This window comes from Ascaphus truei, chromosome 16 (assembly GCF_040206685.1).
Source record: "Ascaphus truei isolate aAscTru1 chromosome 16, aAscTru1.hap1, whole genome shotgun sequence".
Taxonomy (NCBI): domain Eukaryota; kingdom Metazoa; phylum Chordata; class Amphibia; order Anura; family Ascaphidae; genus Ascaphus; species Ascaphus truei.
In genome coordinates, this window is record NC_134498.1 from 38,382,328 (window position 1) to 38,409,194 (window position 26,867).

General features: G+C 44.9%; 1 protein-coding gene across 5 annotated transcripts in view; it reads right to left on the minus strand.

The window, feature by feature from the left end:
* Positions 1-26,867, minus strand: part of FGF13 (fibroblast growth factor 13) — a 247,662-nt gene that overhangs the window by 123,988 nt on the left and 96,807 nt on the right. The gene's annotated exons all lie outside the window — the stretch shown is intronic.

The following is a 26,867-nucleotide window of genomic DNA, read 5'->3' on the forward strand; positions in this document are numbered from 1 at the left end:
GCAGTGTGTGATAATGTGTCTTTCATAGTAGTTCAACTATAGATATGAGTGAACTAATGTGTGACGTACGCTTTGATAAGTAATGAGTTGTTGGGGCATTTAGTAGCTAGAGTTAAGCTTTCCAATGAGTGTGATTAACTTCAGTTGTGCTATTCAGGTTGTAAGAAAGGTATTCCCTTCCCCAAAAAGCCTAATCAGCCACACCTTTCAATGACTTGAAACAGGTGCAAATGGTGTGAACTAAGTTGACCGTGAAATGAGGCTGTAATTAGTGTGTGTGCTGAACCCCACCCCCTCTGTTGAAGTGTATGCTGTGATGAGATATTAATTGCAGCTGCTTTAACACAATGGTAGATGAGCTAAGTAGTCATCTGCAGTGTTTAAGTTATGAAAACAATGACATAACATATGATACGTGTGCCTCATTATGCTGTCTGTATATGACATAAAGCAAAAATGGACCTTTTCTTAAGCAACTATAGATGTGTTAGTGCCAGTGATGTTTGTAGGCCGTTACATGCAATTTCTTTGATGCATGCTTAAAATAGGCAGTAATGTCATGTTTGTCGGAGTAAAATCAATAAAATACACAATAATATGATACATATTTCTGTTCTGTACCTGTAGCTACTAATAATTTCTCATGAACATGTGTTACACGTGTACTACCCTGTTGTTCCCCATCTTCGCCCACCATCAATTGCTTCCACTGCAGCTATGCATTTTGGGAATTCACATGTAAATGAGCACGCAATGGCACGTGCTATATTAGTTACTGCTTTTAGTAGGACTACTACATATATGTCTATTTTGAGATATATATATACAGAATCAGACATATACATATATAGATGCAGGTATGCTTATATTGTGAAGACAGTATAAAAAGCAGTGTAACTATGCAAAATAACTGTAAGCAACGACACGCCTAGTACAGTAATATTTATCACCTGCTGGAAATTGTGACGGATAAATTCCAATGTCACGGTCACCAGCCAAGCCTTCCACGACGACGGTAAGTAATTTTGGCCGAAGCAGCTCCTCCAATGGAGTCAATATGAGACGTTGTGGTGTGGGCCCACCTCCAGTGCCAGTAGCATGCACGCGTTGGTCTTGTATTTTCTTTTTCAATTTGGACCTAATATCATCAAATCTTTTCCGACAATGATACTTGTCCCTGACACGATTCCCACAGGCATTGACACCAATGACTATTGTGTCCCACATTTCTTTTTTGCTTGCTGCACTTGTCCGCCCTTGAAAAACATATAAAAGATATGAGGTAAATGAATAATAATATAAGCACCAGTTTCCTACACTGCTAGCTGTTCCAAGTGATAGCAAACATGCTGTTTTATGTGTAATATGTGCAGCACATGAGCATTCACTACTAAACCTATACATGTAAGCAAGGTTGCATTCATATTGTATGCAGTTCTGGCAAATTGACCGCCTGTGTTTATTTGTCCTTGTAAGGCATGATAAAAAGCTGTGTTTCCACACTAATGAACATAGAAAGATATTGTGTACCCATATTTGCATATGAACAAAACTCAGATGACCTAGGATCACATGTATTTGAATAATAAATGTAAAGTTACACTTACCTACTAAATGTCCATATATACTGTCATAGTGCTCCAGAATGCCAGTGACAAGAGCCCTATTTTCCTGGTCATTGAAGCGAGGATTACGTGGCTTCTCCACACGTTTTTTCCGAGCAGGTTTAGGGTCAGAGCTTGGCTGGTGCTGACTGGACTCTCCTTCTTCCAATGGAAGAGCCTCCAAAAGCTGGCCACCAGCAAGCACGCCACCACCATCCACCCCATCAGCAACTGCGCCACCAGCAGCACTCCCAGCACCAGCACTCCCACTCCTAGCACCAGCACTCCCACTCCTAGCACCAGCACTCACACTCCTAGCACCAGCACTCACACTCCTAGCACCAGCACTCACACTCCTAGCACCAGCACTCACACTCCTAGCACCAGCACTCCCACTCCCAGCACCAGCACTCCCACTCCCAGCAACAGCACTCCCACTCCCAGCAACAGCACTCCCACTCCCAGCAACAGCACTCCCACTCCCAGCAACAGCACTCCCACTCCCAGCAACAGCACTCCCATTCCCAGCAACAGCACTCCCATTCCCAGCAACAGCACTCCCACTCCCAGCAACAGCACTCCCACTCCCAGCAACAGCACTCCCACTCCCAGCAACAGCACTCCCACTCCCAGCAACACCACTCGGTGCACCAGCAACATCACTCCCCTGAACAGTACGTTCACTCCGACGCGTACTCCCACGAGTAGCACTCCCACTCCCACCAGCATCACTCTTCCCACGCTTTGCGGGCATACTTCCAGCACTCACAAAAAACAGACAATAAATGTACAGGCAATCACACGACCCACTTCCACATATAAAACAAGACAAAGATGTAAACAAAACAACAAAGGACAAAGCTCACCCAATACACAACAAGTCTCTCAGTCAATATGCAAATGTTCAATCGTCCAGCTCTGTGCGTCTCTCTCTCTCTCTCACTCCCAACAACACAGAGAATGATTAGCAGTACACGTTGCCTTTAAATATGGCGCGCAATCAAAAACATGCTTGTTTCGCCTGATTCAGCAAGATTTGTGATTGTGCAACCTAACAGCACCCCGCCACGCACGCCGATACACCTGTGTGTGATCGGCTCATCATCGTGAGAGTGGGCGGATTTGTTTTCGGGTTGATTTTGAATGTATTCGGCACTTACTGCATACGGAGAGGGAAAAACGCCAATAACATGACTAATCGATAAGCTTGCCGATTTCACATAATCGTCGCTTACTGCATGAGGCCCAAAGACACTAATATATTCAACATGTCAACATGAAGCTAAAAATAGAGTTTATTTAAGTATACTGCGCTGTCGCAGTGCAAAGCTGCATTTCAGATGCAGTATGTCTCAATGTTTTGGATTGTCCTAGTTATTAAATAAGTTATGGTGGGTGATAAAGTGAGAAAAAACCTCCACTGTACAGTGTACAGCAAATTAAAATCCCCCCGCGAGCACATTCATGTGTGTCAGACAGGTCTGCAACCCTGCCCTTCCCCCATTATCCCTTAGCATACAGTGCTTCCACTGCAGCCAGGGATTCTGGGTAATGACATGCAAACAAGCACACAGTGTCACTTTTTGCTTCTAATCCATTTTAACATAGACCCCTAGAAGCTTATGCCTGCCGCATTACGCAGCTTTTACGCACAGTCTGGGTTAAAGTGCAAAGCCGGTAAACCTACTGTATGCATTATGTACAGAATGTACCTTCATGAGTATTTGTTAAACACAGTCCTGATGTTAGAATGAAGTATGTAGAAAGAATATAATTTAAAGCAGAAATACTACATTCCCCCTTCTTTTATTTGTCTTATTTGTACATATAAAGCATGTGGTAATGTATAATTCCACATTCTTGCCTACCTGGCAATCGTTTGGTGCTCTGGTTATACATCTGTAAAAATCCTTATGCTGTGATTAACATAATGGCTGCTTCTATCAGTGTGAGGCTACGGCCCCACTGCCTGCGCGCCTGCGAGGCTGGCGGCGCGTGCAGCCTAGTCCCCCGGTCTGCAGTGAGCTACAGGGGAAAAGACAGGGGGGCGTGACGAGGGAGTGACGGGGGCACGGCCATGACGTCACCCAGCAGGTTCGCCCTCGTTGGCTGGACCGCCGGGGGGCGTGGCCTAGTGCTCCGTCACTAGGTCTAATCACAATTTTAATGTAGGTCTGAAAAACTCGCCGCGCAGCGCTGCAGCCCCCTCTCACAGCAGGCCTGGCCCCATTGAGGGGCGGCTCTTGTCCCCACAGCGCCCGCCGTAGCGAGCGCTGCAGCAGCCAGCGGGAACCAAGCCTACTGTAACTCAGCAGCTACAATGTATCCTTATATTACGAAGGTAACATTATCTATTGTTAGTTTACAGCTCAAACTGCTGGGAACATTGGCAACAAATTATCAGACACAGGAAAGTGTTGCTAAGATCTTGTGCTGCTTGGAAGGTGGGTTAAAACCTGCTATAGAAATCAAAAGATGCTTTAAAACTTATTACAAATTTCATTGAGTTCAATTGAAAAATAATGCAGTAAGTATTATCTAATACTACAGATTTTTTTTTTAAACCATATAAGTTCGGACATGTTTTGCTGCTTTAACTGCATCAAGACAAGAAATTGTAAAGGGGAAAAAAAAAAAAAGAACGGACTGCTGCATTTTATTCTGCGCAAATACAAAATGATAAATAGCCATTGCCTACGTTTATTAGCAGGTAAAGTAATTGTTCAGAGGTTTTCAGAAACAAGAAGCAAAATGGAACACCTATTATACTGTAGCCGCAGTTCTTACCAATTAATGTCACCTTAGGTCTCCTGCAACTGTACCACTTCTTGTAATACTTCTTGTCCTTTCCTAATTGGACTCTATTTCAGCCACAAATTTAGAAAGACTCCCCCCCCCCCCCCCCCCCTCATTCTCTCTCTGCTTGGCTACGTTATCTGTCATTCCGGTGACAACAGTTTAGCGCTAGGCTTCTAGCTCTGTACCACGGAGCCATCATCACTGACATTTCAACATTACTCCCTGCCGTACACCTCCATTTCACACCCACCCATAAGGTTAGCCAGTTTTTACATCACGATCAAGTCACTAATTCATGGATATTCCCTGCAAAAGCATATCCAGCTTACTCTAAGTATAATAATTATGCAAGCACACTTCTGCCCCACATTCTTTAGCCATAGATAGCCAATAACGGAGACTAGATATTTATTTACTAGGTACTTCATACATCTTATTCCTGTGCAGCAATTACTAAAGTAAATTGATATTTTTAAGTGAAGGACTGTCGCTCTTAATGAATGGTCTCCCCCGACGAGAATAGCTCAAATATGTTGTACTAGAAACACACAGTTTCTGAGAAGTGTAACTATTTCGCTGCCATGTCAACAGCAACGAAGCAGTTGAAAGCAATGTGTCATAGGCTGCTCCAGTGAACAAAGGGCGTACTCACTGCGATACATCAAACATTATTGATATACAGCACTCGAAGACGTTCTATACATACACGCATCTGTTGAAGTGATGAGACCATTATGTCTTCATTTGACAGTTTTGACAGATAGAATATACAGTACAGTCATTTTCTTGCGCTATTTACTAGTAGAACAGCTATGCATTCTTAGACAACGAGGCCTATGCTATAAGCCACGATATAGAAATCCGCGGTGCCGTTTACACCGCCAGTTTTGACAGTGTTACTGTTACGCTATAAAGAAAGCCCCGAATACCTGTGATAGCAAAATGTGCAAAAATGGCAAGTTGCCGCCGGCGTGATGATCGCCTCTCTGAAAAGGCCTTACCCGGCGATTTCTTTCAGCTGCAGAGAGAGCTGCTCAGCTGCCCCGCCTCTCCCTGTGCAAATCTCGCCAGTGATCCAAAGTTTTTAATATACATTTTAATACTAGTGTAGATGAGCACGGGGTCTCCGGAGCTGAACCACGTTGATTTCAGGTCCGGGGACCCCCTGCTTCCCGAGATACAGGCCCCGTTATGGGGTGCCGGTTTCTCCTATGCATTTAAATGGCTCGCGTCACGTGACTGTGGGATTTAAATCCATAGGAGATACTGGCACCCCATAATGGGAGTATAATGCGTGGTGCTAAGAACCGTGTACAGTCATAGTAATAATGAAATAATGATGGTAAATCCTGTGTGAGGTCTGGGATGTAATCTTGATTGTAGGGAGGGTACTGGGTGTGGTATCCTAGTTGGTAAACCAGCATACTGTAGATGGCACTCAAGTTGTCCAGGAACCCAAAGGCTAATAATTACCCCAATAGATAATACCCTAATCCCTTAACAGAATAATATAACCATGTAGCAAGCAGGAACAACTCACGAATCTGCTGCAGTGTCCATGTTGATCCCGTCAGACCTTCAAGGTGCGCCTCCGTCCGTGGAGATAGAATGCAATAGGAGAGAGAAATGGCAGAGCACAACTGGAATCATCCAAAAAAGAGAATTAGGAGGAAAGTGCGTTATCCATAAAAGGGTTTAATAGTCATGGAAGGAAAAAGGCAAGGCATTACCTTACAAACATGTTTCATGCTACATGCCTTGATAAAGTGCTCTGTGTAGCACGAAACATGTTGGTAGGGTAATGCCTTGCCTTTTTCCTTCCATGACTATTAAACCCTTTTATGGATAACGCACTTTCCTCCTAATTCTCTTTTTTGGATGATTCCGGTTGTGCTCTGCCATTTCTCTCTCCTATTGCATCCCATAATGGGGCCTGTATCTTGGGAAGCAGGGGTCCCCGGACCTCAAATCAACAAGGTTCTGCTCCAGAGACCCCCTGCTATAATACAGTAGTATTAACATTAAAATGAAAAATCGAAATAATTTGACACCATAGCGGCTATCCGCCATGGAAATGAAGCTGCTTTAATGACATTTTTACTAATTGTGTGTGGGAGCAGGGGGTCTCCTGAGATGAACCTCATTGATTTCAGCCTCAGGGACCCCCTGCTTCCCGAGTTACAGGCCTTGGTATTTAAATCCCCTGGTCACGTGACGTGGACGATTAAAAAAAGGTGGCGGTACTGGCACCCGATGCCCCATACCAGGGCCTGTAACTCGGGAAGCAGGGGGTCCTTGAGGCTGAAATCAAATTTTGTTTTTCATTGCCCAATGACTGATAATGTATTAATCTGTGCCCGTTTAGGTACAGATAAATACAGTGACAGCCAATGCATTTTTTGGCAAATACTTTTTTTCTATTGATTGTTGTTTTTTCTTTTTTTGTTTATTGTTTGTTTGGCTTAAATTGTTTGTAATTTGGATGGCTTGTTTTTATTTTATTTTCCGATTGTTTAGCGTTTTTAATTAATTGTTTCTTTTGTTGGCTACTAGTTTTAATTGATGTGTTGGCTAGTGGATTTATTAATTAATTGATTTGTTGGCTAGTGGTTTAAATTAATTAATTGATTTGTTGGCTAGTACTTTTATGTATTGAATTGCTTGTTTGGCTAGTGGTTTTATTTCTTGAATAGTTTGTTTGGCTAGGTGTTTACTGAATTGTATTCTTATGTTTTGAAATAACAGATTTTTTTATTATTGTGCTGTTTTCGAGATCAATAACATTTACCTATGTGCCTTACTATTAGGCTTTTTAGTTCTTTTATTGTTGGGGTGTTTAGGTGCTTGTGTATATATTTTATTATTGTGTATTTTTGGCCTTCATGCTTTTTGATTAGGTTGCCCATTGACTGCTATAGTGGCTTATGCCCATATTATATGAGCATGATATACCACTGTACCAATCAATGGGTATAGGGTGGGTAAAGTGGGCCCGGGTGGCTGGTTAGGTCTCCCTGGTGAATTGCGGGGAGGATGGGTTAACCCCTTAATTAATATAGCGGTTAATAACCGCTAAGGTGGTTAAGTGGTTATGGGCCATTAGATTGTATTTTTTATTGTATTGTTTCTGGCAACGGAGGACATGGACGGTGATGAGGATGCCCTTCATGCTGGCAGGAGTGAGTGCAAGTTTTATTTACTTTATGCAGCTGGTTGATATTTTATTTTAAATGGGCAAATGCACTATTATCCATATGTGGATAATAGTCATAATGCCCATTACTGTACTGTATGCATTGGGGGAGGGAGGGGGAGAGGTGTATTTATATCCATGTATTGCACTTTTTGTATTATCGGAACAGTATTGGTTCCACAGGCCAGAGAGGACCCCCAGACACCCACGGGGACCACCCGTGGGACCCCCAGACACAAATTGGGGACCCCCGAACACCCGTGGGGACCACGTGGAGGCCCATGGACACCCGCGGGGACCACCCGTGGACCCCCGCTGGTCTCTGGTATCAATCCTGTGCATAAAAAAAAATGCTTTTATGAGGGTACAGGTGGTGGGTTGTGTATTGGTGGTTAGTACATATTGTAAAGTTTATTGGGGGCAGAGGGGGTGATTGAAGGGCCAAGTACCATTTTCACTCACCCCTCTGCCCCCAATAAACCTGCTGTTGTTCCTTAAACCCTTCATTGCCTTAGTGGTTAGCTGCTAAGGTAATGAAGTTTCCTGTAAATGCATTTTTCATGCATCTGATTCATGCCAGGGGCCTCCGGTGCTGATATTAATGTGTATCAGCTCCGGAGACTCCCGGCATCAATCCGAGGCAGGAAAAATGCATCTCTCGGCACTTCTCACCACCCTTCTCACGGCAACTTTTCCTGGCGGGAGGATTTTGAGAGGAAATCGCCATTCTAGATCCTCCATTAGCCCCGATAACCTGCTCGAGGCCACTAGAATTGTACGAATGTGAAAACCTGCCGATAAGTGGCTTATCGCCGCTCGTTTGGCAATGTTTTTTTTCTCGCCAAAAAAAATGCCGAAAAATACTTTTATCGGCAACTATTTAATAGCTGTAGGCCTTTTTGGTGAAAAAGTGGTTTATCGGGGCTTATAGCATAGGCCCCAATGTTGGATGTAAGAGGTTGTCAAGTAGTTAGCAGTGTTGAGTAACACACTGACACTTTGCAGGGATGGTCTAAATAAAGTTGTATGAAACATAAGATTTTTCAAAGCTGTGACCCAGTTTTGCACTGAGGGAAAACAGATGAAGCTACTGAAAGCGTAATAGCCCATACAGTATTTACAAAGCAGCCTTCTGTCACAAGACACCTTATGATGCTAGAAGACCCCTTACTAGGGATGGGCGGAATGGTCAAAATCCGTTTTCCTGAATTTCCTGGGCTTATCATTCAAAATCCGCGGTGGAAAATCTGTTGACGGATTGTCCCAGTTTCAATCCGTACGAGTTAATCCAACACAGCCACTGGATACAATCCGGACAGAATTTTTAAGCATTCGAGCCACGGATTCCAGAATCTGTTGCTGGATTGATAAAAAAAAATCCACGCACGGATGGGGGGGAGGGGGGTCATAAGAGAGATAGATATAGATAGAGAGACGGAGGGAGAGGGGTAGAGGGAGGGAGAGAGGGGGGGGGTAGAAGGAGGGGGGGAAGAGATATTTCTGGGCCCCCCCTCACCATATGGATTGTCAGCGATATATATTTTTTTATAAAGTGGATCGCCCTTTTTGAGACTGATCCACGGAAATCTGTGGACCAAAGGAACTGACCGATCCGAGGCAGATCCAAAGCTGCATGAAAGATTTGACCATCTCTACCCCTTACAGCCTATTCGTGTGGTGACATAAAACCCTCTTAGTAAATGTGGCCCAAAATATTCGAGTGAGCTAAAAAGACCTTGGAAAACCACAGATATAAGAACAAATAGGGCTCTTAGAAAAAGGAGCAAACCAGATTATTTTGATGCTAAGATTAGGGAAAGTTATAGTTGACAGATATTTTGACATCCCATTATAACTTGTGCATCTAAATGCCTCCCTAACTCTTTCTATGAATACTTGCAAAATGACAAACTAACACACACAGGGCACAATAGGAGCAAAGAACTATGACAAATGGATAGTAGGCGGCAAATGCTCAAAATGACCTGATAAAATGCTCAAACTAGAGCGTGATAAATAGGCCCCTTATATATTTGCTCAACACGATCAATATATCTCTTACAACAGAAAACAAATGGAAATGTTTACTTTGATGAATGTGATCAGGGTTACAAAAAGATAGTCAAACTGTACATGTTTTTGAATTTGCACTCCACCTTTAGCCATTGAGTTCTCCTAATGACATGCCATATAGAGTAAGTCATGAGAACTGGCATGCCAGGGACATGACAAAGTGTACAGTATGGCACATTGTCTAGGGGGACATTTTATGAACGCGATTGGAACTTCCGTTCATGTCATCGGAGGGCTGGTTGAGACAAAGTGAACTTTACCCCAAGCAACGATTTGGTCATGATCCCGAAAACTGAGCGCCGAGGGTCTTCTGGCATGTAAAGGGGCAAGCTTCTGAGAAAATGTCTAATAAATGTCTCAACAAATATATATGAAATAATGGACAGGGAGTATGGAATAAAGTTCCTTGGTAGAAATTCTTACCATGGCCAATTTTTTTCTATATACATTATAACTGCCCACTAATATGGACTTGGTCTCTTTATTCATCTATGTGATAAAATATTCAGAGAGATGTAGATGAATATATAAAAAAAACACTTTGGTCTTTCTTATAGCTTTTAGAGTGTTGCCTTGAGAATCCCTTTGGGCAGGGTGTTATCTAATGGTGATTCTATGTACTGTAGGCAATGTCCACTCTCCCGCTCTCTGTTTTGGCCACCCAAGCTCCTACCTTTACACCCAGGCCCATACTTGCTTCTCCTCCCTCCCACCTCCCCAGGTCCATTTACCTCCCCTCCTCCCCCAAGGTCCATAACTACTCCTTCCAGGTCCTTATCCCGTCCCTTACACATAGGCCAATATCTCCTTCTCACCCCCCCCCCCCCCCAGGCAAATATCTCCTTGCCCAGAATCCAGGTCCATATCTCATTCCTTCCCACTGTCCAGGCCCATATCTCATTCCCCACTCCCCCAGGTCCATATCTCTTCTCTCCCTGAGCCTTACCTCCCCCTCCACCCCCCCCCCCCCCCAGTCCATAACTACTCTCTGGGCCCTTCTCATCCTTCCCCTGTCCCAGGTCCATATCTCCTTCTCTCCCCCCCCCTCACAGACCTCCAGGCACTGTGTGGTGGTGGGGAGGGGATATGGGTCTGGAGACCACAAGAGTTCTGTTGGCGGCCTTAGTTTCAAGCTATGCTATTGCTTAGTTCATATGTCTTTAATACACCTTTCTCAGATTGGTTGACTAGGTGAAACTGCTGATTTTTAAATGTAGTTGTCTCTTCATGCACAGAGTCGAAGAGGTAATACTGTGTGAGGCTCACAACTACAATGTAGAGATATGCTTTTCCTTAACTTAAGCTTTTCCAAAGACTCGAACCATTCAAGCATTTGGCAGTCTCCCACTTAGTTTAATCCCCCTAGGCACCTCATGCGTAGTCAGATATCTAGGCTGAAGCCCTAAAAATGTTTATCGAGAGCAAACCATACTGTAAAATGGAATTTTGAATGCACACACTCAACCAAAATAGCAGCAGCATAAAAAGGTTGTGCAGCAGGTTTCTCTGAAGTCGGAAAGGCCAGCATGATGAAGTGCTCAATTTGCTGCTAAAAAACACTTTCCTATGTCTTGTATAACAATGCAAAGAATATATTGTAGGCTGAAAATCTGCATTGACTCCTTCGCTCCTGGAGAGCATTGCAACACACAAGCAAACTCAAGATGCATCTCTGCTATCCTTTCATCCACGATTATATAATAATAATGTAATGGTATTTCTGGCCCGGCCTGACCCACCCAATCTCACATTGGCCCCTGTGGTCTAACCGGACCCCATTACAGTGTGAATATGCCTGATGGTGCACCTGATGGCTACAGGACTCCTGAGTCTCCCGCATGGTGGTGTGTGGGGAGGACCCGTCAGACAGGCAGCTGAGGTAGTGTGCTGAGTCTCACCTAGTTCCAGTGCAGCGCCTCCACCTCACCAGGGTCCCTGCGTCCGCAAGGGGATGATCCTGGCGAGGAACTCCTCCGTGGTGCTCCTCTCTGTACACTCATTCCAGATAGATACACGAGAGGGTTTCTGGCTGAACTCATCTTTATTGACACGGCAGGCAACTGCCCTCCACAAGGAGTATCTTCAGCCGCTCATCTCGCCAGTGCTCCCTTTAGTTAGGTATGTCACCCAGATCAGGGATTCACTATTCCCGCAGGAATCACTGTCCTGTGCCAGGTCCCTGGACACAGCCTCCCATGGAGTTACTATAACATAACTGACACTCTAATAGAACTTGAACTCCTTCCTCAGCTCTGACAAGAGCTGGAACTCCTTTCTCTGCAGAACAACTACTAAGACAGCAACTAACTTTGCAACACAGTGCTGTGCCTTATGTAAGCTTCTGAGGCTGACACATCTCTGACATCACTAACCATGGAGTCAGAGCATGTGACCAGTCCCAGCCATACACAGAGCACCCCACCAGGGTGTGAGGGGAAACCTCCATAATTACTGCTGGCATGCCCACACTTACCAGGCCTTACTGCCAACAGGAGAGATGACTGTAGGCATTTTACATGACCGCTACATTCTCCCCCTGGTGAATCCCATCGTCCTCGCTGGGACCTAAATTTGTATACCTCTTTCCAGGAAGCACTGTAACGGAAAACATAATTAACATCGCACAAATTTCCTCATAATACAGTACACATGAATACAGTCATCCGCCAAGCCCGCCCCGACCAGCAGCCACGAACCCGCGTAATGTCTCAGTACCCCCTTAGTAATAGTGATCTGGGTCAGGTTTCCTCACTTCCCGGTTACCCATATCCAGGACCGTAACATAATAATGCCTAGGTGATCCTCTCTCTGGCACATAGGTCACCCTATGTTTGTGAACATTTCTCCCTATGCTCCACACTCGCATCAGGGTGTCTATCCTTTCTTCCGCCTTCTTACCTACAATGTCGCTCCCCCTATTGGCTAAATACAGCTCGATAGTTTCTTGGAGCCACGTTTCCCTATTGTCCTCAATTTCATCCATCAGGGGCTCCGGAACATAGGGATACTCCAACCCATGGGATTTTTTATATTTGGCTATTATAGCCCTCTCCGCCCTACTGACCCTGGTCAGATCAGCATTACCTGCCCTCCCAGGTAACACCCATGATAGGGGCTCATCAGGATCGACTGGATCTGACAGTGTGTCGGGACCCATGGGCGCTATGTCTCTACGCTCCAGCTGGAACCACCTCTCCTGTAATTCCCTGTCCCTCTGCTCGGGTGTAAACTCTCCCTCTCTCCACCAGAAATCTACCACGTCCTCCCGCCGGATGAGGAACCGAGTACGGTCCATCCACGCGGAGTACCCTTCAAATAGTGGAGCCCACCACCGGGTCTCCTTAAATGGATTAGGCCCTGGTTCCCGGTCGTCATCAAACGAAAATACCCCTGACGACCTTGTGGATCGCGAGTTGAACCACCTCGAGGACCCCGGAGCCTTTACTGCCAGTTGGGGTGCTGTATCCGCCACCCTCAATTCTCCCCCTCCCCGTGAATCACCTTCCGTAGCTCCACTGAGCTGCCTCTCCCCAGTCCGTTTTTCCTCCCCCCCCAAAGGTATGTCCACAAGTTCCAAGCTGGGCGGTGAACCCGGTGACCATGTGATAGGGGTAGGGGCATTAGCTAGGGCATGGGGTTGGGTATAGGGGCATGGGACGGGACCCCACGGGGTTACGACCCGCTCCTGGCTGTCCGTAGACTGGTCCAAGGATGATGTCTCACCCTCCTCAGTCCTGAGATCGTCTCTCCGATTTCTGGGCAATACGAACGGTCGGGGACCTTCCTCCAATCGCCGAAGCGTCGCTGCTTCCCCTTCCTGGGTTCCGCCGTCGCCACCGGAAGTGACGTCCTCCCCGGAACCGGAAGCGTCGCCATCTCGCGTTGGACCCCCATGCGGGATCTCTTCTCCCACGACATCCGGTTGCTCCGCCGTCGCCACCGGAAGTGATGCCGTCCCTCCACGTGCGCGTTGGGCCTGGCGCGGCCCTTCCAGCGCTTCGCCGTCTGTTGTGACCAGGTAAGAGATAGGGCTTTTTGGCTTACCCATCCGCAGGGGTGTAGGCGTCTCTCTCCCATCTCCGCCAGGTCCTGGGATGGCGGGACCCCGTCGGTCGGATCGCCGATCTGCGGGGGACGTCCGGTCACTCACCCCACGGGGCGTCGTTCTCCCCGTCTGTCTTTTCTGCTCCGTCCTTGCTACCGCCAGCCCACGGAGGTCCTCATCAGAGTAGTCCCCTCGCCCCGACCTAGGGGTCTCGGGGCGGGGTGAAAGTCTCTTTGCCCCTGTCGCGGGGTTTAATCCAGCCGCCTCAATGGCCAGTGACCCAGCCGACTTGACCGGCTCCAGTCCCTTGTCTCCGGGACTCGCGCGGTTGATCCACAGCGCGCCCGGGGACTCAGCAGAGCGCCGTGTCACATCCACCGGGGGGTCAGCAGGCTGTATTGGGACGAATGTGGGCATAGGCCACAGATACAAAGTCCCGCAATGAGGGCAACGTGCCATCGTATTCACAGTACCTCCGGGCAGCCCGCATTGTAGGCAGAGCCCGACCACCGTCTCTGTATTGGCCACCCTCACCACCAGCACCCCGCCGGGCACTGAGTAGGGCTGGGTGGAGACCATGGTGCCCACAGTGGAGGAGCAGGCCATTCTTTGTACAGGAGTCACTTCCTGTACAGGTCTCTCCTTCTCTGTGGTTCCTCGCAACTGACTGGTGGAAGTTGCTGGATCCGCCACTCCCTGCTTCGGCTCCTCCCTTCTCTGACAGAGTTGGAACCCGCCCCCAGGGGTTGCAATAATGGGCGGGTCCCACAGGGGAATATCATGCCCCTTAATTAAGGCCGCACCTCTCTCAGTCCTGGTGGGCGCGGTCTGCGTTTTCGCGCCAATTTCCTCCCCAGAGCTGGAGTCCTCTCCCGCGGCTAGTTCCCGCCTTCTCCTTGCAGCAGCTTTTTGCACAAGGTACCTTTGCTTGCAAATCACCTCCACGGCCGGAACTACTTTTTGTAGTGGCGCCGTCTGGATATCAGTCCCTGGGCCCAGTGGGTGCATCCCCACAGGCCATAATTGAAAGTCACTCCCCCTGGTAGAAATCAGGGGAGGGTCCCATAAACTCAACGGTTGACTCAGCACAGGGGCTGAATTAGTCACTGTCCATCCCGGCGCAGCCATAGCTTTCGCGCCATGCCCCCCTTCAGGGCGGGGCTCTGCTGTTCGCGCCATTCCCGGCCAGCTCTGTGCAAGTCCTGCAGCAGCCATTTTTTCTGCGCCTGGCCCATGCGGTTTCCCTAGCAAGCGGGATCCGCCATTTTGGTTGGTTTTTGCGCCCAAAAAGTCCATTCGTTCGCTCTCCTCACGGGGTTCTCCCCCAATTATAACAATTTCTTCACACTCTTCAAGGGTGGCCCCTCGCTGTCCCATACAGGATAAAAACGGGGCAGCCATAGCCTTCGCTCCGCTCCAGAGCAGCCTGGTCAATGACAACTCGGCGACAGTCTGCTCTTCAGTGGGTTGCACGCCACGGGTGCCCTCCCCATCAGCCTCTGTCCGCCATTTTACGTTCTCCGCGCCACGCGGATCCTCCACTCTCTCATAACAGTTGTCGTACATGAGGCTCCACTCTGCGGGGCAGCCACCACACCGGTACAATAAAGATTAGCTCAGATGCACCACCACATGTGTACCTTATCTAGGTGTGACCCAGTGTTGCACTACCTCAGGCTAGGCTCACTCTCTCAGTGTCTGCTGTGACTCCTTCCTCCCAGTCTGTGCTCCCTACGGTGAGTGTCTGGAATGGCTAGGTACTCTGGCTGGCTCTGCCATGCAGTACTTGGGGCGTCTACCTGTCTTGGTCAGCCTAGCGCAGACCCTCTCCAGGACTCCTGACCAAGTTAACAGGCTGTCCCTTCTGGCATCCTACCAACTAGCACTGCCTCAAGGTGACTCCGTCAGCTATAGCCCGCTCCAGACCCCTCACTCCCTTCAGGCCCCTAGGTTGTCCCTGCGAACTGACAATATCCCGTCAGCCCCCTGACCACCCCTAGGTCCGTCCCTACGCAGCACAAAGTGGCAGCAGACACTCTCCCTGTTTCCAAGTGACCTAGCTAAAAGCCTGTCCTGTTGACGGATCTGATCTCAGCAGCTCGCCTCCAAATGTAACGGTATTTCTGGCCCGGCCTGACCCACCCAATCTCACATTGGCCCCTGTGGTCTAACCGGACCCCATTACAGTGTGAATATGCCTGATGGTGCACCTGCTGGCTACAGGACTCCTGAGTCTCCCGCATGGTGGTGTGTGGGGAGGACCCGTCAGACAGGCAGCTGAGGTAGTGTGCTGAGTCTCACCTAGTTCCAGTGCAGCGCCTCCACCTCACCAGGGTCCCTGCGTCCGCAAGGGGATGATCCTGGCGAGGAACTCCTCCGTGGTGCTCCTCTCTGTACACTCATTCCAGATAGATACACGAGAGGGTTTCTGGCTGAACTCATCTTTATTGACACGGCAGGCAACTGCCCTTCACAAGGAGTATCTTCAGCCGCTCATCTCGCCAGTGCTCCCTTTAGTTAGGTATGTCACCCAGATCAGGGATTCACTATTCCCGCAGGAATCACTGTCCTGTGCCAGGTCCCTGGACACAGCCTCCCATGGAGTTACTATAACATAACTGACACTCTAATAGAACTTGAACTCCTTCCTCAGCTCTGACAAGAGCTGGAACTCCTTCCTAAGCAGAACAACTACTATACAGCAACTAACTTTGCAACACAGTGCTGTGCCTTATGTAAGCTTCTGAGGCTGACACATCTCTGACATCACTAACCATGGAGTCAGAGCATGTGACCAGTCCCAGCCATACACAGAGCACCCCACCAGGGTGTGAGGGGAAACCTCCATAATTACTGCTGGCATGCCCACACTTACCAGGCCTTACTGCCAACAGGAGAGATGACTGTAGGCATTTTACATGACCGCTACAATAATAATAATAATAATAGCATGTTGTTGTGTAGCGCTTCTAGTTTTACGTAGCGCTTTACAGAGACATTTTGCAGACAGAGTCCCTGCCCCGTGGAGCTTACAATCTATGTTGTTGGTGCCTGAGGCACAGGGAGATAAAGTGACTTGCCCAAGGTCACAAGGAGCCGACACCGGGAATGGAACCAGGCTCCCCTGAGTCAGAACATATGAATGTTTTGTTCATTGTTTGAGGTCCAGTTACCAAACCTTAAAGGAGCAATACAGGTTCCACATAACCCCACTCCCACCCCGCCATTTTTATCTCTTCCTTCTATATCTACAGCATGTGACAATGTATAATTCTACATTCTTATCTAAACTGGCAATCGTTTGGTGCTCCTGTTATAAACCTGTTCAGATCCTGCTTGTGTGCCTAACGAAATGGGCGCCTTTCAGTTTCAATCAATCCTTCAGTCAGTGTGGCTAAGCAGCTACCATGTATCCTTATATCACTAAAGGTGATAGTATCTATTGTTACAGTTTGCAGCTCAAACTGCTGGAAATATTGACAACAAATGATCACAAACAGGAAAGTGTTGCAAATATCTTGCACTGCTGGAGAGATGTGCTAAAGCCTGCTATAGAAATCAAAGGATGCTCATTATATTAAAACTCATTAAAAATGGCATTAAGAGTTGAATAAAATATAAATAAATAAAACAGTCACGTCATATTACAGAACTGATTTTTTTTAAAAACCATAAGATTTCACATTTTGCTGCTTTAAGCTAAATTAAAATAACATCAGTCTTATATAGCCTGTATTGAAAATCTCATAACAATAATTCTCATAAGTGCCAAATTTGCATCTAGCCGTCTCCCTCATTTCAGGGCAAGACATGAATTAAAGTCAGGTTATTTAATGCTAATACAAAGTAGTGATAAATTAACTTAATGTTAACTTGATGCTAATGAGGCACCTGTATACTGTGACCGCTGGTTTTGCATATAATTAGCTGAGTGGATTTGAATTAAACTCCAGTACTATTTTAGGTAACCTAACGTTATTTGCCCTCATTTAATCGTGTTTAGTTAATCTGGGCCTAAGAAGGGTTACTGAAGGCAGCATGGAAGGGGGCTACAGTCAGGTGACATCATTCTGGATAGATTACAGATTCTCTAATACTATATGAAAGTAGCACAATGCAATGTTTTTAAACCACAGCACAAAAACGTAAAACACACTTACACAACTTAGATTGTAAGCTCTTCGGGGCAGGGACTCCTTTTCCGATTGTTACTTTCATGTCTGAAGCGCTTATTCCCAGTATGTGTTATATTATTATACCACGTGTATTACTGCTGGGAAGCGCTAAAGATGGCGCTTCTGTATATAAACAAAGATATACAGGCATACCCCGCATTAACGTACGCAATGGGACCGGAGCATGTATGTAAAGCGAAAATGTACTTAAAGTGAAGCATTCCCTTTTTTCCACTTATCGATGCATGTACTGTACTGCAATAGTCATATACGTGCATAACTGATGTAAATAACGCATTTGTAACAGGCTCTATAGTCTCCCCGCTTGTGCACAGCTTCGGTACAGGTAGGGAGCCGGTATTGCTGTTCAGGATGTGCTGACAGGCGCATGCGTGAGCTGCCGTTTGCCTATTGGGCGATATGTACTTACTCGCGAGTGTACTTAAAGTGAGTGTCCTTGAACCGGGTTATGCCTGTACTGTACATGCAAAAAAAGTATAGTAGGACAGGGGGACCTCTGGATTCATAGTGAACTGTAGGGAAGGGATTGGATTATTGGTCAATGTATATAGAACTGATGTCAAGTATGTAATGATGCCTCTTAAATGATTGCACAATCATCTCTAAATATATGTGATCCATATAATGTGATAGAACTGCTCCCCCATTCTATTTTCTGTTCCCCCTCCCTTATAAAACTTCAATAAAGTTTGAGTGCTAAAAAACAGAAAGTAGCACAACTCTTAAGTATATGTCATGGCCAGATAAGTTAGTAAGACTTTTCTTATCTTTTTCACTTGCCAAATGACAGTACAGTATACAGTATGTAGGATGTATGCATGCATATCTTTATTTATATACCTCTATCTACTGCATGTACATAGCGCTTCACAGCAGTAATACCCGTGACATAATATTGTAACACGTAGTGGGAATAAGCGCTTGAGACATTAAAGTAACACAAGGAAAAGGATTCCCTGTCCATATCTTCTGTTGTCATTTTCACTATAAAATCCATTTTTACATAAGTTAACGTTAAAAAGCATTTTTAAAAGGAATGGGAGTTTGACGGTCTGAGTTGAAATTCGAGCCAATATTAATATATGTGTGTGTGTGTGTGTGTGTGTGTGTGTGTGTGTGTGTGTGTGTGTGTGTGTGTGTGTGTGTGTGTGTATATATAAGAAGAAAAAAAAAAGAAAAGAAGCGCCCGCTCCATAGCATAATACTGTATGTAAATGGTTAATTTATTAAGAACATTAGTAGTCGCCAGGACTTGCACTCACATCAATTGTTAAAAAACATTGATTGGAGACAATCTGTGTGCGGTTTAGAACAGCTGGAGGATGAATCAACTTATCAAATACATGTATGTGGTGCTATGGTGGTGGGTGCCATTAAGTAGATACTCATCGTGATGAAGTAGGAAGATGATATGCTTGGGAGTCCCCTCTGTGTCAGAAGTGGTGGTGGGGTTTCCAAACGGCTAACACCCCTATCCGGCGTTGTGGGATGACCTTCGCCTGTTCCACGTGTGAGACTCCACACTCGTATTTAAACGAGTTATACATTTATATATAGCTTTTTGGTATATGCTATACGGTGCAGGTTTCTTGTCGCCTTTTTTCATGCACCATAACTTAAAATGTGTATGGTATATACATATATACATACTCACTACCGCACACACATATATACACACACACACACACACACACACACACACACACACACACACACACACACACACACACACACACACACACACACACACATATATGCTCACGAACAAATGAAAAATCTTTCGAAGTTTTGTTACAAATGTTGCAACAATTGAAAAAAAAAACAATTAAGCTCCAGCCACACCAACCAAAGCCAAAGCACCATTATTGTTTTATGGCAAAAAAAATAAAATTATGACAAATCAATGCTTTAAGTCATAATTTCCTAGGAAACCAATGAATCTAACCAAATCATCTGCAGATGATAACTTAGACTAGAGAATAAGAGCTGCTTGGAAGTAAAACTACTCTATAGATTTAAACCAATTAGACTTTCTTAAAACAAAAAAAAAAAACGGCTGGTGGCATTGCATGTGAAAGGCATAATCTAGGGAAGGTCTGGCCCAGACGTTCTGGGAGAATTTATCAGATCTAGGAAAGGTCTGGTCCAGACGTTCTGGGAGAATTTATCAGATCTAGGAAAGGTCTGGTCCAGACGTTCTGGGAGAATTTATCAGATCTAGGAAAGGTCTGGTCCAGACGTTCTGGGAGAATTTATCAGATCTAGGGAAGGTCTGGTCCAGACGTTCTGGGAGAATTTATCAGATCTAGGAAAGGTCTGGTCCAGACGTTCTGGGAGAATTTATCAGATCTAGGAAAGGTCTGGTCCAGACGTTCTGGGAGAATTTATCAGATCTAGGAAAGGTCTGGTCCAGACGTTCTGAGAGAATTTATCAGATCTAGGAAAGGTCTGGCCCAGACGTTCTGGGAGAATTGATCAGATCTAGGAAAGGGCTGGCCCAGACGTTCTGGGAGAATTTATCAGATCTAGGAAAGGTCTGGCCCAGACGTTCTGGGAGAATTTATCAGATCTAGGAAAGGTCTGGTCCAGACGTTCTGGGAGAATTTATCAGATCTAGGAAAGGTCTGGCCCAGACGTTCTGGGAGAATTTATCAGATCTAGGAAAGGTCTGGTCCAGACGTTCTGGGAGAATTTATCAGATCAGTACAGAGTTAGCCTATCACGGATTTTTTTCACTGATGGGTTTAACAAGAAATATTCACACATTCCAAAGTATTTTACTTTATACATCCAGCAGGTGTAAGCTGCATGAGAACAGAAACGTGTGTAAAAATACACCTACCACTCAGATTCAAAATTCTAAGTTTCTCCTTTTTCTGCGTATAAATTCTGCTCTTGTCTTCGCCTAGTATAGCACAGTACTATCCTGGCCAAACAATTGACATTGTTTTAAATTACCTGTATCTTGATGTTTATACTATAAATACTACACACATCATACATAGTTGACACTAAATTGGAATTAAATCTCAAACATGCAGAACATGTAAATACAGACAGAATTAACACAGCTCAAAAAAAAAAGTCAATATTGAGGTTATTCAAGATTGCTGGATCTAATAGTGCCATGCTTAACATAGGAAAATATGAATGCATTACAGTAATAACAGCTGCTTCGATGCAACATTGTAATGGTTTTATATTAACTGAGTGTTGTACAAAGTATCCACAAGACAAAATGTACAGTACAATTCAGTTCCTTATTATAAAACTAATTTTAGCTTCTGCAACAGAGCTAAACAGTTTTTTTTTTTTTGTCAGTTTATATTAAAAGGACATAGCTGCAAAAACAGAGAATAAGGCTGGATTAATGTCCAAGCAGAAAAATACTTGAACTGGCTGCAGAACAGCTAATATCTGCATAATCAGCAATCTGTGAACAGTGTTAAGTTCCCAGTGCTTTTCCCAAAATGCTAAAATATTCATAAACAGTGTCTGGGGGAATTCTCAACTTGCCAACGATCCAATAAATGTTTCTTCCTTCTCTTTCTCGGTTAGATCTCCATTTTTGCTTGTTTTGTTGTTTTTAAAAAGCAGGAGACACAAATCGTTACTGATTGTATTACCAAATAAATCAATCACGAGAAAACATTCTCCCGGGGGGGGGGGGGGGGGGGGAATAAGAGAAAGAAACAGATTGCTGGACTTATTTTAGGGACAAGAATAAGTCACCTACAGCTCTTTCTGTTTCCAATCCCATTGAAAGTCCCAGTTTAAGAGCACTGTGTAGAGTCAGTAAGCAGAACTATGCGGCTGTAAAAAAGCAGAATACTTGGACACTAAGGAAGCCACAAGGTCACATACCGTGAGTTTTCTTAACTATCAATGCTGCTTCACACAGCTGTTGGGAGACTTCAGCATGGATGGCCTTTTTCTGGCTGAAAACACCACTTAGAGCAGGAGTGGCCAACTCCAGTCCTTAAGGGCCACCAACAGGTCAGGTTTGAAGGAAATCCCTGCTTCAGCACCGGTGCTCAGTCTTGGATTGAGCCACCTGTGCTGAAGCGGGGATATCCTTCAAACCTGACTTGTTGGTGTCCCTTGAGGACTGGAGTTGGCCACTCCTGACTTTGAGCTGCATTCCATATTGTACACTTCCCAGGTGCCTGGGAAACAGAGGCAGGCAAGGAGAATCCGGCATGTGCAGCCAACACAACATAGACAAACCAATTCCTCAAAGTGCAGGTCTCCTCTAGGACAGAGGTACAAGGTAGAGCTCTACTCACAAGTTCACAATGCAATTTCTTTCATTTGTTGTAACAGCCAAGAACAGAGGAGGAACAACGTTTAGGGTCCCATATGGATCTTTCATCAGGCCTCATTTTGCTGACCATATCTTATTCGTGCTGTGACTGTGTAAAAATCATTATGTAAAGTAAAATAAATGGGGGGGGGGGGGGGGAGAATTACGATACAAATGCACTATGTACCATCTGTATGAAAATCATCTTAAAATTAATGTTAACAAGCTAAAGCGCTAAGCAGAAAACAAATGAACTGCTCACATCAATTAAGGGGAGCACTCTATCAGCAAACAGGTTGTTCTGATATATCTTCAGTAGCTTCCACATTATTGCTAAATTGATAACAATATTGTGGTATCATTTGATGAGCCAAAGGATATTTAGGAAATCCTTATGTCTACTCCAAGTACATCTGAATTCCCTTACTGCATAAACCTCTCCCACCTGCGTTGGTGGGCTATTCCACGAATCCACCACCCCTTCAATGAAGTAGAACATTCTCTCATGTCCTCTTGCCGTGCCATGTTCCAGCTTCAAAGCATGACCTCTTGTAGCACTTATCTTTCTCAGAAATATGCTTTCCTATTGTACTGTGTTGAAACCCATTCTGTATTTGATAGTTTCGATCATATTCCGCCTCTGCCTTTTACCCTCTAAGGCCTCGTCCTCGCTGCTCATGGCTGCACGGCGCGGCGCAGCGCGAACAAGATATAGAGGGCCGGCCCCGGCCACTGCCTGCGCGCGCCTGCAGAAAGCGCGATGCGTGACCACCTTTCCCAAAAGACAAGATTTTTGTGTTTTGGCGCGGCGGCCCGAGCGATGGCCACATCACGGTGGCGGTTCAGCCAATGAGGGTGAACCAGCTGCGTGACATCATGGCCGCGCCTCGGCCACACCTCCCCATCGTGAGTGATCTGAAATCTCCACTCGTGTGGAGGGAACGAGCGCCGCCAGGCACTCCGTCACGCGCGTGACACACTGGGACCATAGCCTAAGCCAGCAGTGGCCAACTCCAGTCCTGAAGGGGCACCAACAGGTCAGCTTTAAAGGATATCCCTGCTTCAGCACAGGTGGCTCAGGGACTATGCCACCTGTGCTGAAGCAGGGATATTCTTTCAACCTGTCCTGTTGGTAGATCTTGAAAACTGGATTTGCCCACACCTGTGCTAAGCTGTACAAGCTGTCCCTTCAACTATGTTACCCTAAACAGCCTTCAGTGGATGTGCGATGTTAGGATACCGGCTCACAGGTTCCATCTTTAGATGTCATGGGCAACTAAAGAAGAAAATACTGAACCCTAAAACCTTGTGTTCCACTTAATCTATGAAAACCTCACATTGTTCCATGAAAAGGCGCTAGAACTTGCAGCTCCTCCTCCAAAACCTGTAAGAAAACTATAACTCTAGTGCCTATATGTAAAGTAATAACTAAAGCATCAAACATTCCACTTGCACGCACCACAGTCCCACTGAACACACATACTGGTTTATTTAGAAGTCTTTGCGAAGAAAGAGGCCTGCAATTTTTAACCCAACACACCTTAGAGCTCCATTGCTTTCCCGGCACCCAAAAAGGGCCCCATAATAACACAGGGTCATTGGGCTTACAGCAGCAATACTTCAGTATATTCCTCTCTTTTCTTCTTATTTGTTTATTTAAAGCATGTAACAAGGTATAATTCTACATTTTTACCTAAGCCGGCAATCGTTTGGTGCTCCAGTTATAAATCTGTAAAAATCCTTATTGTGTGACTAATATAATGGCTGCTTCAGTCTGCGTAACTCAGCAGCTACAATGTATCCTTATATTGTGAAAGTAACATCATCTATTGTTACAGTTTGCAGCTCAAACTGCTGGGAACATTGGCAACAACTTATCACGAACAGGAAGGCTTGGGAGGTGGGCTATAAAAATCAAAGGTTGCTTTAAAGCTCATTAAAAATGGCATTAAGAGTTGAATAATAATTTAAAAAAAAATAGAGTATTATCTAATACTACAGACGTGATTTATTTAAAAAAAACAACATAATATTTAAAGTTTTGCTGCTTTAAGTAAATACATTTGAAGTAGATACATTGAGACTAATGTGCAGTGACTCACGTTTGTGTATTGTTGTATAAACTGTGTTGCATAAACATATGATCCTCACGATCGAGAATCACAAATGTGTTACTGTGGCAGCATATAAATACAAGCCTCTGTTATTCAAAGATACGTGTTGTGTCATATTGCCTGATCTCCGTCAAGCTCTCCACTAGCGGCCTAGCATATCGTTCACAGGGGAGTAGGGCCTTGGGGAAAATAACAAGGGGTTACATTAGGTCACACAAACATATCCTGCATACACTTTAATCACTAAATACCATATTATAGTGTATGATGTGTTCCAGACATTTATATGATCCATTACATATATATATATATATATTATATATATATATACTGTATATTTTTTATATACTAAGGTACTTTATCCACACTAAATGCATAATAATTCTTATTATCTTGTGGATTAAACATCAGGAAACATGTGACAGTGCCTAAAGGGTTAAATGAGTGAATTAACCATTTGTGGTATCCGGGATTTAGTGCATTTAAAACGGTCAAAAATCAGAAATAAAAGTTCCCATAGCATTAAGAAGGAAAGGAGTGCAAAAGTTCCTTAGGGAATAATGAAAAATTGAGTTTACTGTGTGTGTGTGTGTGTGTGTGTGTGTGTGTGTGTGTGTGTGTGTGTGTGTGTGTGTGTGTGTGTGTGTGTGTGTGTGTGTGTGTGTGTGTGTGTGTGTGTGTGTGTGTGTGTGTGTGTGTGTATGTTTCTTTATTTATATAGTGCCGTCTATGCAGCAGCAGGAGGGTGTTCTGGTAAGTGCATCTGCAAGGGGCCAGGTCTATGTATGAGGTGTACAGAATCAGCCACGGAGCTACTCATCTGCTTCGTTAAAGCTGCAGTTCAGGCTTTTAAAAAAAAAAAAAAAAATGATAGTTTTTTTTTTACTTCAATAGTTTCATGTGGGCAATCTCTACTTACCTAAAGAACTGCATAGCTGCTGGTCAATTCGTTCTCCGTCTATTGATCGGTAAAGTTTGGCGACATCTTTAAATATGGGGAATGTATTTCCTCTGTTTCTGTCACTCAGTGGAAGCTCATGAATATTCATGAGCACTCCTGCACTGACATGTGCAAGAGGGAGGGCAGGGCTCACAAATGGGTGTGTCAGGGCTTGTGACAGAACATGAAGAGGCAGTGCCTTAGCAAATGGCTGTTAAAATAGAATACAAGAAAATTGGTCTTTCAAAGTTGTTTTTATTAAAAACAGAAAATGCTAAAAGTATTTTTCTTACTACAGAACTGATTTATTAAAAAAAAACCACACATGCAGGATATTGCCTGAACTGCAGAGGTGTGTTGACGGGGTTAGCAGACTTGAATCATTTTGAATCCAAAAGCAACTAAATGACTCTTGTTATAAGACATAAAATGTAGAATATCCCTAATAAATTGAAAGCCAATTTGGGAGGAGCGCAGGGTTTCTTGGACATTTCTTATACCTGCAGAGTATTTAAGTATAGGCTAACTAAATACCACCAGTACACACTGTTCTGTTGGTCCCTGGAGCATTTTCCATATCGGCGCAGTGGGATACATTAGGTAGAGCAGATTTATGCTTTGTGGACACCTAGAGGGCCAGTGCTTTTGTGCATAACAAATTGTTAAAATAGCAATTTCTTTGAAAAAAAAAAAAAACCCTGTGGGGGATGTACAATTGAAACACTTTCCTTAGGGAATTAATTCATTCACAGAACACACAGCTCGTTATCAAGGAGGGGGGGGGGGGGGAGGTATACTGTCCCATTTCGTGCGGGGCCAAAATGTGCTCATAATGTCTACGACAGTTACTAACTGAATTTAAATTATATTTAAATTGCATATTGTAAAAAAATCACAAGATCTTTAAAGAGGCAATCCAAGCATGCAATTTGTGGGGCGAATTGTTTTAATTTTACCCCACTAATTTCAGCTCTGGGTATCCCCTGCTTCTGGAGATACAGATGGGGTGCTTGTAGATGCTCGGCTCACAGGGTGCGTGGAACTGCGGACTTTCAAAGCTCCTGCGCCCAAGCAAGCCGTGATGTCATCAGGTTCGGCTTCCTATTGGCCCGCGTGACGCCAGAGCTTTGAACTTAAAACCCCAGCTAGCCCCGTCGGAGCTGCCACTAGCACCCCATACAGGTGTAAGTACCTCCAAAAGTAGAGTGTCCCCACAGTTGAAATGAATGGGGTTCCGCTCCGGATGCCCCCCTGCTTCAATTCCCATCTTACATCAAAACAAACAAACATCACTAAAATAATTACTCCTTGGATTGCTCCTTTAAGCCTAATGTTGATTAATTATTATAGGTTGCAGATATCACTTTGTAATCAATAAATGTGTTTTGAAATTCAATTTCAGTATTTCAGTTCTTCATTATAAAAGTCTTGCACCAATGGGAAGAGGGATGGCATTATCCCACCTGCTGCTAGAGCCGATGGTGCAGGGGGTTTACTTGTGGAATCTTGGCTTTGGGTCAGTTAGTTGTGACCTTTAGTTCAGCAATGTCATGTGCATGTTGTAGTTTGTCCATGAAAAAGCATTGCGACCAATACAGTA